The sequence below is a fragment of the Charadrius vociferus genome, unplaced genomic scaffold (genome assembly GCF_000708025.1).
Source record: "Charadrius vociferus isolate BGI_N301 unplaced genomic scaffold, ASM70802v2 scaffold174, whole genome shotgun sequence".
Taxonomy (NCBI): Eukaryota; Metazoa; Chordata; class Aves; order Charadriiformes; family Charadriidae; genus Charadrius; species Charadrius vociferus.
In genome coordinates, this window is record NW_009648441.1 from 2,865,647 (window position 1) to 2,876,760 (window position 11,114).

Below are 11,114 nucleotides of genomic sequence, written 5' to 3' on the forward strand. Positions count from 1 at the left end.
TAGCATAGAAGGGGGAAGAAAATGAGAAACTCAAAAGAGTCGAATGAAATATTGATGGGATTCAGCAAGTATGCGTTATAAGCCACATTAATAGTGCCTAATTATTTATTACTAATGTATTCTGAGTATATGTTGGTAAAGGTCTGGGTGGAGTCTTCTGTGTACCTCACCACAAGCCAATGATTTTTGCCAAAAAACAATGAATCACTTTCACACACTGTAAAATGCAGCAAGTTAAAATGAGGGAACATTTGTTGCGTTTTGTCCTTTTTAGCAGTTTCTGTGCAAGCAAACCTCAGAAGCTGGAAAATGAGAACCCCCCCTCCCCGCCCCTTTCCCCTACTTTCTGAATCATCATGCTGGTTATTTCTCAGTTGGTAATGGCTCAATTTCTACACATTAAAACAATAACCTTCTAACAGCCCCTGAAATATTTGAGGACTGTTTTTGAAAGACCATGTTTCAAGGGCTGTCCTTATTCATGAACCAAGCTGTGTCCCTTCCCACCCCAAAAGCTCAACCCATATATAGTTGATCTCAGCAGGCAGTTTATCCTGTCATTTTGTGAAACACTGATCGAATGATCAGTTAAATCTCCACCTTATATTTTTGCATTAAGAAAACAAAAACAATTGAGTTGGAAAATGGTGAAGAGATTTGCATTAGAAGTGTTACTTTAACACTAATGTTGCTTCTGGGTAAAACAAAAAAATGAAGGCTTGTTTCCTCACTTGCTGTCAACCTTACATCGTATTCTTCTGAAGAGATGACATATCACTTGATCAATGCTTTCCAACTCTTAGGTTATGTATTTCCCACTGCTATCAGTAGCTCTCAAACTCTGCCTGCACATCCTTCCCGGGCATCTTTACACTGGGTACATTCTGGTCATGTGGTTTTGCTATGACCTGCACTCTGAAGTTCACGTTACATTTGGATTTTAATTTCACATCTCATTGTACTTAGATCAACAAATACTTTGAAAAATATCAGTATTGTGAACCTACAGGACAAAGAGGAAAGTAAAATAAATTAGTGTCCCCCAGTTTAAGTCACTTTTTCAGACTAAGGGTTCCTCAGGTGTTCCCAGCCACATCATGGGACCCACATTTTTGGTTCCAGGAGAACAAAGTGCCAGACCAATTTCATTAGGAAAATTCCACAGTCACAGAGCAGAAACAAAGGGCACCTGCACAATCACTTCTTTCTCACAAAAATCCTAACTCATAGTACCAAAAAAGAGCTAATTTTTTTTCATGGTTAAAATAATAAAAAAAAAGAGGACTTAAATAGTTTGGAAAAAGTAGCTCTAAGAACTTTTCATAAACTCTTCCCTCTACGAGAAATCATTCTCTAATACCCTCAGGGGAAAAAACCCTACCATTAGTTTGCCACTGGAGGTTAAACTGGAGACACTTGTTTTTATCAGAAGCAGACTACTACCTTCGTTTAGTCAGGGGCAAAACAAACACACACCACACACCAAGTGCACAAACAGATGAATTCTCACAGGATAAACAGAGTGTGAGCTTGCCTACGCGAATCTACTTTGCATTTACCACAGGGAAGGAGCACATACATGAATAGTTGCTGTGGAATATGAAGCATAGCAAATTCACAGCTTTTACTAATTACCCAGCACAAAGTCACTCCGCTGTCTGCACACTCCGGGCAATTACGCTGCAATTCTACATCCATTTGCAAGCTGCGTGGGCAGACGGTGGGTGCACCCAGTGGTGGTGGTGTTCAAGGTTTAGATCTTCAAAATCGATGGTTTTACTTGCAACAAGAGTTGAGTTCCTACAGTGCTTTCTGGCAGCCCTACCTGAAGCCCTGCAGATGATCTGTTTATGGAGAGAGGAAGGGATTTCCTCCTCGCAAACTGAAGACAAACACATTTCCAAGCCTCGAGAGCTGCTCACTTAGCTTATAACCTCATCATCGACGAGGAGGGCAGAGTGCAAACACAGCTATTAAGGGGCTTCAATGTTAATAAAATTAAATGCTTTTAAATAAAACATCTGGCATCAGCTGTTTCTATAAGCTGCTTTTATTTAAGTTTCCACCCCAAAATATTAGACTGCTCAGCTATTTTCACATGTAAACCTGAACGCCAAATTAGACTATCTTAAAAAAAGATTGTCCTAGGAAAAACTATAAGAATTATTCACACGCTTTTTGGTTTGGCACTGTATGTGGTATGTAATGGGCTGGGAGAGAGCTAAGCACAACAGTATTTTTGCAATACATTTTGCAATGGAAATAATTTTTGAAGAAAAGCACTCCTATTGCATTCACCAGTGGTAATCATTAAAATTCAAAAATAGCGAAACTTCAAACATTTCCGTAGATACCTTGGTACAGATGTAGATTTTTCCCTCGACAACAGAGCGCGGTGAGTAAACGCTGGGGCAAAGTGGGGGAGGAGGAGACACAGCTGTTGCAGTATTGACAACCACAAGCTATAAAATCATGAGTCAAAGCTCTCTCTCAAAAAAAAACCAAAAAAACCCCAAGACAAAATCCACCCAACAGAAAAACGCCCTCACCAAAAAAACACCCACAAAAACACCCCACAGGACAAAACCAGAGCGCAGAACGTTTTAGTGCTTGGGATTTGAAATGCTGTCCCTCACCCAAAAAGCCTGCATGAGCTTTTGACGCTACTCCTAGACACATAGAGTAAGATGACTGGGTCCCTTGGCATTTCACAAGCATCAACTCCAAGAGCTGCCCATGACCTGCCCCAGTCAGGTCTGCTGATCCCAGGCTCCGGCTCCTGTGCTCCCAAAACTGCGCAAAGGGGGAAGAGCCCATGGAGCAATGACCTGCCTTCTCTTCCAAGCTGGGGAAGGCGCCAATGTGGATGTTGATTCCCTCTCAGCTGGAAGGAGTGTGGCACAGCTCAGAAGACTGGGAGTGCTGCAAGCAGAGCAAACCTAACTCTTTCTCTTTGAAGGTCGTACCAGCACACCACTGAAAGTAAGGCTACGCAGTCCCTCATAATTTCTCTTCTAAGCCACTTGCCAGCGGGTTGTCCGTCTTGACAGGAATGAATTTGTAAGATGCACTGACTGCACCCCTGTTAGATGTGCCTAGGCTTCAACTGCAGACCACAGGATACTTGTGATCGCTGTAATTTCTATGCTTATTGCTGCCCTCCAGCTCCCTCCCAGCCAGCCCACCAAATTAGGGGACCACATGTTCTTGCATTTTGTGTCTTCTGGTGTAAGCAAAGAAGCTTGTAGTCTCTGACCTAGACAGACACAGAAGATATTTACTTCCACATCATCAAGCAAGCTTTAAAGCTGAGAGTACATGAGAAAACAAGCCTTAGTCCGCAGTAAAATTTATTCAAGTTTGCTATTATTTATTCAGAGGCTTATTTTCTAAATACATTTTACATTAATACAACAGCCTTCATTCTTTAGCTACAAAAGTATTTGTATTTTACTACTAGTAGAAAAAGCTTAATTTGACAACCATCATCTTCACAAGATATCTTGTCAAGAAGATCCACTGACAAGAAAGCCTTCTCCCATAACTGGTCAATAATTTGTGTGGTGGAACATTCAAGTGTTAATTGCCTCCATCCTACTTCAAGGGCATGTCCTTCAAAGTCACATGTCATTTGTCAGGCTCTATGAAATACATGCACATTTGCTTAATTGTTCTGAGTACATGCTTTGGAAGAATGAATGCTCAGAGATGCCTCGTCTATTGTTCTGAAGCAGAGAAAGTGTATGGGACATGTTATTTTATTTCAATTTGCTGTCAAGGTATATCACAAGATAACTACGAAAATTAATTTCTACAGTTCCGCCTAAAGATTAATTTCAACATTCTATCTAATGTTTTTTTCTTTTGGAAACAAAGACATTTTATTAGGATTATAAAATTAAAAAGTTAAAAAGCTGCATAAAGTTTTGAAAACATGGATAGTAATAGCTAGTATCCTCAAACTTTGGGAGGGAAGGAATTAAAAAAGCACCAACTTAGCCATCCAGAAAAACAATTAATTTCATTAGTAATGTGAAAACTTAATCTTTATGGTCATTTATTTTGCAACAGTAAAGTTTTAGCTAATCATTCACTTCAAAACGTGGTTCAACATCTGAATCTGATACATTATAGACTGGAATGCTGCTGCCCTGTAGAAAGTCTCATACCTTCCAAAATTTACCATAACCTCCCTCTCAGCTATATGACAGCCTGAATACATCTAGACTCTAACCAAAGAGCATTAGAAACAGCAGGAGGGTTCCACTTAGGGAAATCCTTGCACACATCAGGCTACTCAAGGTCTAAGAGAGCTGAGATCAAAAGCAGCATCATTTGAGTCTCTCTGTGGCTCAGCCCCATGCAATGTCATGTTCCTCTACAGTTCTGAGTCTTTCTGGTCCTTGCACCTGGGTAAGTACAGATGATGATACACGACACACAAAGATCACCTTAAGCAAAACAGAAAAAAGAAAAAATTCCACACCCCACCTGGTCTAAGCATGCACCAGCTTCCTAAACTAATTTGATCTTCTTGATAGAAAGAAGCTTGTCTTGACTAGGATTTTTCATTTCTTTGTTTGGGTTTTGTTGAGGTGTTTTGGTTTCATGTTTTTGGGGTTCAGTTGAGTTTGGGGTTTTTGGTTGTGGTTTTTTTTTTTTTTTTGCTTTGTTGCATGTTTTTATTGAGATCATACAATACATTTTTCAGATTCAGCATTTGGTCAGAGCAATAACTAAATATCACAGAAATCAAAATATTCAGATGAACTAACACCTTTTCCTAAACACAAGTAAATCATTGCAATGAGCAGTCACAGTCTCTGCTGTTTACAGCAACACTATGACAATCCCCCACAGGCACTTCCCTTACTTTTCTTGCTGTTTGAACTGAGAAACATCACAGAAACGACATCAAGACAAAACAGAGAGAAAGCTGTCCTAAGTTGAGAGCCTGTTCCAACAGCAAACTAATACAAATACACTCTCCCCAAACTAATACTAAATCAGCACAGGATCTGCTAGTTTGCACTACTGCTTCAAGAAATGAGCCACATCATTTTTAGTAGACAAAAAAGTTAACCTTTAAAATGCATCCCCAACTTCCTCATGTAAAAAAGTGACAAAAAGTTTTCATTCTCACAATTGTGCTAATCACAAAGTCTAAGCTGGCAAAAAAATACAGTAGGAAAAAAAAAAAAAAAACAGCAAAAAAATACAGTAGGGGAAAAAAAAAAAGCAGGAAAATACTATTAAAGATCCATGCCAGGCTCCATTGCCCTCAACAGACTGTGAATCAAGCTCAGAAAGCAGCATCAAGATGGGAAACGTCTGGCCTCCAACTTAAACGGGACTCACCCAGCAAAAACGGCTTGGGAGAGAGTGTCTAGAAGGAATGCAAACACATCAGCGCTGAAGTGATTTGTCAGAAGTACTTTAAAACAATCTATCTGCTGAACAGATGTCTTGAAAAATGTATTCCCTGAGGAAATCTCCATTGATCACAGCGTGCTGTCTGAAGAAGCTTCTGTGTTCCATAGTTTAAGACTGTGTTACCTTGTGGTCTACCATTATAGGGCCTGTTAAGATGTGCCCATAAAAAGAAATTGGGCAATAATATGATAATTTAAACATATAAACTTCTTGGCAATTCTTGCTCACTATATAAAATCACAAGTAAACAAAGGAAAAGAGCATTACTTGTCACAAGCACCTTAATAAAACAGCCAAACCACCTGAACTACCTCCACATTACCTCCTCACACAATTAAGCATCCATAAAGTAACTTGTGTTGGGAATAACCAAAACACCACAAAACCAACAAGCAAACAAATCATGAATAAATACCAGACTTGAAAAGAAAAGCAGCTTTCCTGTGTGCTCTTATTGCCCCTTTTCCTGGTCGTGACGCTTTCCGCAGGGCCAGCATCATTGCTTGGCCAGCTGTTCATCCTGACTGTCCCCCCAAAAAACCCCTAACATATAGAAACCATCCAATTCTCCTGAATCCGACAGCTATCCCCGAAGGTGCAAATGGCAGCAGAGAGTTGTAGACACAGGACAGCAACCCTGTCCACGTTTTGCTCAGTTAGCCCTACAGGCCAAGATGACATACGTGTTGGGTTTTCTCCTGCCCTAAACAGAAGTTTAGATTCTGCTGGAGTGGGTAGCAACTACCAAAACCCTCTTTTCATTATATTCAGTAACGGAAGAGGACTCATTTGAAACTGTGTGTAAGTGCATGTTTCTCATGCCTGTTACTTACACATCATAAACTGCCAGCCTAACTGCTACCATCGCCCGCTTTCCTCTTGAAGAAAAAACTTCCTAATTTTTCACTGCGCTCATCCAATCCTTCCAAGAGAAAACAGATATCTGCAGCCCCTCGCACCACTAAAAATTTGTAAGGTTGTGTTTCCTGCATGTTTTATTTATTTATGTCTCCTTTCAGCAGTATGTTTAGAGAGAAAAAAAAAAAAATCTTCACAGTTTTGCCTGGGCAAACAGGAACATTTGGCAAAAAGATGCTGAAAACAGCCAGATTGCAGGACATTCCAGTCACTCTTAATAGGAGTTTCCACAGTTTAGGATCTGAAATTTTAAAAATGCCATGAATATCCCACTACTAAATCCTTCATTCAGAGTTCAGCAAGCTCCAGTGACCCTGATAAGCACAGCAGCCTGGGCATGGCAGAGAGGCAGGTCCTGAGGTAGCCTAATCTCAGAAAATTAAAAGCTTTGAAGATTAAGAGCAGGACCTTGAAATGACCCAGAGAGAAAGAGAGAGACTAAGTGGTTTCTGCGGCCAGTCCCTCCCAGACAGCAGGCTGCTAAGCCCTCAATGTCCACAGCCAGCAGCTCCCGCGCAGGAGCACTGCAGCTCAGTGCCTTGGTCTCTGCAGGGGCAGAAGATCAGAGCTGCAAGGCCCAAAGACAGAGTTTAGTTTGGTAGAAACCTGGGATGGGGGGACACATTCCTGACTGCATTTGCTACCCTATGTCCAAAATATTCCTTTTTTCTGGATAACAACACACAAGGTACATTTTCTCTGAAGTGATGATATTACCAAACATACAGGTTTGACAGGTTCCTAAAGTTCTGGTTGTTCTTGTTTATCATCCTCCTATTCTCTCTTCAAATGTGGACAAAAATGGGATGTAGAAATCCAGCAGAAGCCTCACTAGTACTGAAGATACCAAGTTCATTGCATTTCACTGGCTAAATTCCTGCTTTATACCCTAGAATGCCCCTTACCTTTTTCACAGCACCCTAGTCACCGAATTGCTTTTAGCTCACCATTCCCAAAAACATCAGATCCTTTCCTGCCAAGCTGCTGACAAGTCAGGTGTTCCCCTTTCTTCATTTTCTGCCTGACCAGTACCTGCTTGTCCTCTAGCCAATTACTCCTACATGCAAGGTTTTGTACTTGACTGAGCTGCATCCCACTGCAGCAGAGCGAAATGCTAGGATTTTAGGGCTCCGACCTGCAAGTTACTGGAGGGGTGCATGTACAGGAGATGGAACCAAAAACCCTCAACCTCACAACAATCGAGTTAAAGCACAGCACCCGTGTCCTTAGGGAGCACTGCAGGTTAATCACAAACCAGGATTATCCAAGGGAAGTATACCCCTTGTACCTACGGGCACCTCAGAAGAGCTGCTAAGGGGGAGCATCCCCTCAGGCAATCATCCCCTCTCCCCTCTGCAGCAGGGCACATGCGTCTTTTTGTGCTCATCTGTGGTTTACTCGCCGATTTACTCCCCAACACATCCCCCCATTCTTCCCTCCATTCTCACCACTTCAGCCTTTTGCAACTACTACTGCCTGCATAATTTATCATAAAGGTAAGAAAGCATGTTCTGAAGAGGGACTGCAGTGGGAAGACAAAGAAAGATGGGTCGCAACAGCGACAGTGGCAGCACCCGAGAGCCAGCCCTGGTGTTGCACCTAAGGCAGGCAGCTGAAACATAAAAACATGGCACTTCCTACTGACCCACAATTACCAAAGGGACAATTTCAGAGAGCATGGCAAAGACCAGTGAAGGTGAGGGCTACACACATGACACCAGAAGACAGCGAAGTTGATCTCTTTCATGTCACAAAACCCATTTCAAAGTGTAAGTACGATAATAATTTGTAGCCTAAGCATTTGTGATGCACCTTAATACACCCAGTTTCATACCTCCCTATCCATTTTTGCAGAGGAATGAAGGACCTCCCAGCAGACTTGACATTTCCTGGCAGGACAAGCCATTGGAAGAAGCAATTACTCAACTGACAATAGGTTACACAATTAAGAGGAGGCCTGCACACACATGCAAAGTACACAAAAACATAACCTGATTTTTGAGCTCAAAACACCACTGTAGACATGCAATTCCAAGCAGCACAGTTAGTTCCACATGTTTTGGTATTTTTTGTAGGATGCCACCATCACAGAGAAAATTAGAACCAGGAATTCAGGAACAATTCATATAATTGATTTTATGTCCCCAAAGGAAGCAGAAATTAAAGCAAGGTGGAAGGTAGCTTGCCATTTCCAGTGTAAAGCCTAGCAAGAAAAGCACCAACCAGTCTCTGGCTTGCCAAATTGCTCAGGAATGCCATTGTGGGGTCTCAAAGGCAATGAAGTTAAAATTACTAGAATTATCACGGAGACATCAATGGAAAAGAAAGCATGCATTAACAACTCATGCATAGTACTACAAAAAACTATCAAAAGAGAAAGTTTTTCCTTCATCTTACTTTCAACTAATTATAAAGTTCATTGGATATAAGAACTTGCTGTTCTTTGCAGCAATTTTTATCACTTCTGCATAAAACTGAAGACTAGATCAACTTCTATACTCAACACTCCTATTGCATAGGAAGGGAGGTTCAGTTCAGCTGTATTGGCTAGTCTGTGTATTGGAGAACTTCTAACTAATTTAACTTTAACTAACAACTTCTAACAGAAGAGTTTCTTTATCCTCCAATAGTTACAAAAACATGACCAAAAACTGGTAACATATGAAGACGACATACACAAATGCATGCACATGAATATCTATAACATATTATTTACAGTTCTTCTCCAAATAAAATAATCTTCAGAAGCACAGTTTAAATTCGTAAGAAATAATCAAACAAAGACAAGACAGCTAACACAAAAAGTAGAGAAACCAGTATAAGCAAAAGGGCTGCAACTCTTAATGTTAACAAGCCCTGACCAATTCAGAATGTAGTTAATTTCCTTCTGGCACAGCTACATTACTCACATGCATGAAGTCTACGCCAAAACGCACCCATAAAATTAATTACAACTATCCAGTCCAATATAGCAACCAGCAAGGCAAAAATAGCTCTAGACTGCCTATTCCTTTTAGATCTTGAACAAGACAATCACCTAAAATGCCCTGAAAAAAATTCTTCTTAAAAGCAAATTTTATACATGCATTCACACAGACACACATTGATGCTAACTTTTGTTTTCACTTTCAGTTCTCAGAGATGGTTTATGGAAAGCTGTGTCGTATCAATCCATGTGTGCAGGAATAATAAAAAAAAAAAAAGAAAAAAAAGAGAGGACACTATTTGAAAAACACCACCACTACACACACCTCCTGGACTGGCTAAATGAATTCCAGGAGTTAAAAAAAAAAAACCCCAAACAAACAAAGAAACACGAAAAAAACCACCTCAATCAATACAGGTCTTTTCTTCGAGAAAAAGGAGTACTTAAGTCTCAAGACACAAAGAAACTGAGTTTAAAACTTCAGGAGTACCACCCCAATATAATCTTCTACAGCAACTATTATCGTGTAAGATCTCGGAGTTCTCAGAACCAACCACCCTCATTTATCAAGTTCCAAAGAACTATAGAAATGTACTAGACAAGAAATCCAGCTTGATAGATTTCTTACAGTGCCATCTGCTTTTAGAGAAACTGTAAGAGTGAATGTAGATAGAAAAGTCATAAAATTCTTTATCACAGAAAGGAGGAGACATATGTGCTTACAAAGGAAAGAATTTTATCTTTTCTGTTCCTATGCTGACCTGAACATACCAAGTTAACCACACACACTCCCAAAACATCAATGACTTTGGACAAATATGCTTATTTATCTAAATTTAGTAAACATTTACTTACCCAGCATCCTCCTGGAAGCCTTCCAATTCATCTCTTTGTTCTGCTAGGGTGGATTCTAGATCCAGATAGGTACCGTTGTGAGACAATTGCAGGGTGCAGTCATCAAGCTGTAGAACAAAATTCAGATCATTAGATTACAGGGAGAATGACTACTAATATCGCCTTCCCATTTTCCAGGTCCCCAGACAAGATCTCCCGAAAACAAACTGTGTGTAGGGATTGGATAAGAAAATGGGTGCTGTTCAGCAATTTATGCAACCCCAAGCCCATATTCAGTAGACCATGCTTGGTCACAAAAATATCAACACAACTAACAAAACCGAGGAAATTTATTTATTTGAACATATAGAAGGAGATCACAGAATTTTATCACAGTGCCTTTAGAATCCTGTAAGAAAAAAGAAGTTAATTGAAACATATACCTAGGATATGAATGACTGTTCCATGTTCTTACAGCACATTTAAGTAGAGTTTCTGGGATTCTGGATAGAGGTGAAAGGAAGAAACAGCTGTTTTGTGAGCTACTGAATGTCCGCTGTGAGGAAGGATACAGCCAAGGGACAGTGCAAGGTGTGGCAGCCAAGAGTCGGGGTCCTGCAGCAAGGGGAAGTGCACTCAACCAAGACCCAGATTTTCTGGTGTTCTACCTCCTCACTAGGGAGTAAGCAACCATCCGCCTTGGACAGCCTGGAGAACCCAGCCCAGAAGCAGGGAACTGCCATCGCTAAGCCCAGCTGGACAGGCTGCTGCCGACCTTCATGTGTCAACATCACACTGGGGGTCCGTTTGTAACCTGTTCCAAGTTCACAAATACTGTAAGCCCCAGATGTGTTGTACTACCACGTATAAAATCCAGTCTGATAGCCAGTCTCAGACTAGCCTGCCAAACAGAAGATGTTTCATTCCTCTGGATTTGGAAAAACTAACTGGCAGGTCCTTTGCATGCCTCTATCTACCAAAAGGCAACCGTGACGACAGTGGT

General features: G+C 40.8%; 1 protein-coding gene across 1 annotated transcript in view; it reads right to left on the minus strand.

The window, feature by feature from the left end:
- FHOD3 (formin homology 2 domain containing 3) overlaps positions 1 to 10,233 on the minus strand; it is a 363,610-nt gene extending 353,377 nt beyond the window's left edge. The window contains exon 1 of the mRNA XM_009885444.1: positions 10,133 to 10,233. The gene's annotated coding sequence lies outside the window, so the exon portion shown is untranslated. The remainder of the gene's footprint in view (positions 1 to 10,132) is intronic.
- Between the last annotated feature and the right edge of the window lie 881 nt (positions 10,234 to 11,114).